This window comes from Suncus etruscus, unplaced genomic scaffold (genome assembly GCF_024139225.1).
Source record: "Suncus etruscus isolate mSunEtr1 unplaced genomic scaffold, mSunEtr1.pri.cur scaffold_145_ctg1, whole genome shotgun sequence".
Taxonomy (NCBI): domain Eukaryota; kingdom Metazoa; phylum Chordata; class Mammalia; order Eulipotyphla; family Soricidae; genus Suncus; species Suncus etruscus.
In genome coordinates, this window is record NW_026060364.1 from 2,026 (window position 1) to 4,923 (window position 2,898).

The following is a 2,898-nucleotide window of genomic DNA, read 5'->3' on the forward strand; positions in this document are numbered from 1 at the left end:
CTGTAATTGCAGCTCTCAAATGAGTAATTCTGCACAGGAAAAGCAAGGTCAAATGAAAGACGAGGAAAAACAGAAAGATTACTGCACAACTTTCAAGCCTCAAAAAGAACATACAAAAAAGGAAGAGAAACTTAAAGAAAACATGTGTATCTAATAAGGAGATGAAGAAATGCACACAACTAAGCAGGATTCACTAGAATTAGAACAGAAATGCAGGCAAAACAAAACGCCAAAGTTACTAAGGAGAAACATGAAACACACAACGTTTGCAGCTCTCAAATGAGTAATTCTGCACAGGAAAAGCAAGGTCAAATGAAGGACGAGGAAAAACAGAAAGATTACGGCACAACTTTCAAGCCTCAAAAAGAACATACAAAAAAGGAAGAGAAACTTAAAGAAAACATGTGTATATAATAAGGAGATGAAGAAATGCACACAACTAAGCAGGATTCACTAGAATTAGAACAGAAATGCAGGCAAAACAAACGCCAAAGTTACTAAGGAGAATCATGAAACACACAACGTTTGCAGCTCTCAAATGAGTAATTCTGCACAGGAAAAGCAAGGTCAAATGAAGGACGAGGAAAAACAGAAAGATTACTGCACAACTTTCAAGCCTCAAAAAAAACATACAAAAAAGGAAGAGAAACTTATAGAAAACATGTGTATCTAATAAGGAGATGAAGAAATGCACACAACTAAGCAGGATTCACTAGAATTAGAACAGAAATGCAGGCAAAACAAACGCCAAAGTTACTAAGGAGAATCATGAAACACACAACGTTTGCAGCTCTCAAATGAGTAATTCTGCACAGGAAAAGCAAGGTCAAATGAAGGACGAGGAAAAACAGAAAGATTACGGCACAACTTTCAAGCCTCAAAAAGAACATACAAAAAAGGAAGAGAAACTTAAAGAAAACATGTGTATCTAATAAGTAGATGAAGAAATGCACACAACTAAGCAGGATTCACTAGAATTAGAACAGAAATGCAGGCAAAACAAACGCCAAAGTTACTAAGGAGAATCATGAAACACACAACGTTTGCAGCTCTCAAATGAGTAATTCTGCACAGGAAAAGCAAGGTCAAATGAAGGACGAGGAAAAACAGAAAGATTACTGCACAACTTTCAAGCCTCAAAAAGAACATACAAAAAAGGAAGAGAAACTTAAAGAAAACATGTGTATCTAATAAGGAGATGAAGAAATGCACACAACTAAGCAGGATTCACTAGAATTAGAACAGAAATGCAGGCAAAACAAACGCCAAAGTTACTAAGGAGAATCATGAAACACACAACGTTTGCAGCTCTCAAATGAGTAATTCTGCACAGGAAAAGCAAGGTCAAATGAAGGACGAGGAAAAACTGAAAGATTACTGCACAACTTTCAAGCCTCAAAAAGAACATACAAAAAAGGAAGAGAAACTTATAGAAAACATGTGTATCTAATAAGGAGATGAAGAAATGCACACAACTAAGCAGGATTCACTAGAATTAGAACAGAAATGCAGGCAAAACAAACGCCAATGTTACTAAGGAGTATCATGAAACACACAACGTTTGCAGCTCTCAAATGAGTAATTCTGCACAGGAAAAGCAAGGTCAAATGAAGGACGAGGAAAAACAGAAAGATTACGGCACAACTTTCAAGCCTCAAAAAGAACATACAAAAAAGGAAGAGAAACTTATAGAAAACATGTGTATCTAATAAGGAGATGAAGAAATGCACACAACTAAGCAGGATTCACTAGAATTAGAACAGAAATGCAGGCAAAACAAACGCCAAAGTTACTAAGGAGAATCATGAAACACACAACGTTTGCAGCTCTCAAATGAGTAATTCTGCACAGGAAAAGCAAGGTCAAATGAAGGACGAGGAAAAACAGAAAGATTACTGCACAACTTTCAAGCCTCAAAAAGAACATACAAAAAAGGAAGAGAAACTTATAGAAAACATGTGTATCTAATAAGGAGATGAAGAAATGCACACAACTAAGCAGGATTCACTAGAATTAGAACAGAAATGCAGGCAAAACAAACGCCAAAGTTACTAAGGAGAATCATGAAACACACAACGTTTGCAGCTCTCAAATGAGTAATTCTGCACAGGAAAAGCAAGGTCAAATGAAGGACGAGGAAAAACAGAAAGATTACTGCACAACTTTCAAGCCTCAAAAAGAACATACAAAAAAGGAAGAGAAACTTATAGAAAACATGTGTATCTAATAAGGAAATGAAGAAATGCACACAACTAAGCAGGATTCACTAGAATTAGAACAGAAATGCAGGCAAAACAAACGCCAAATTTACTAAGGAGAATCATGAAACACACAACGTTTTTTTTTTTTTTTTTTTTTTGGTTTTTGGGCCACACCCTGTGACGCTCAGGGGTTGCTCCTGCTATGCGCTCAGAAGTTGCTCCTGGCTTCTTGGGGACCATATGGGAATCCGGGGGATCGAACCGCGGACCATCCTAGGCTAGCGCAGGCAAGGCAGGCACCTTACCTCCAGCGCCATCGCCCGGCCCCCTGAAACACACAACGTTTGAAGCTCTCAAATGTGTAATTCTGCACAGGAAAAGCAAGGTCAAATGAAGGACGAGGAAAAACAGAAAGTTTACTGCACAACTTTCAAGCCTCAAAAAGAACATACAAAAATTGAAGAGAAACTTAAAGAAAACATGTGTATCTTATAAGGAGATGAAGAAATGCAAACAACTAAGCAGGATTCACTAGAATTTGAACAGAAATGCAGGCAAAACAAACGCCAAAGTACTAAGGAGAATCATGAAACACACAACTTTTTCAGCTCTCAAATGAGTAATTCTGCACAGGAAAAGCAAGGTCAAATGAAGGACGAGAAAAACAGAAAGATTACTGCACAACTTTCAAGCCGCA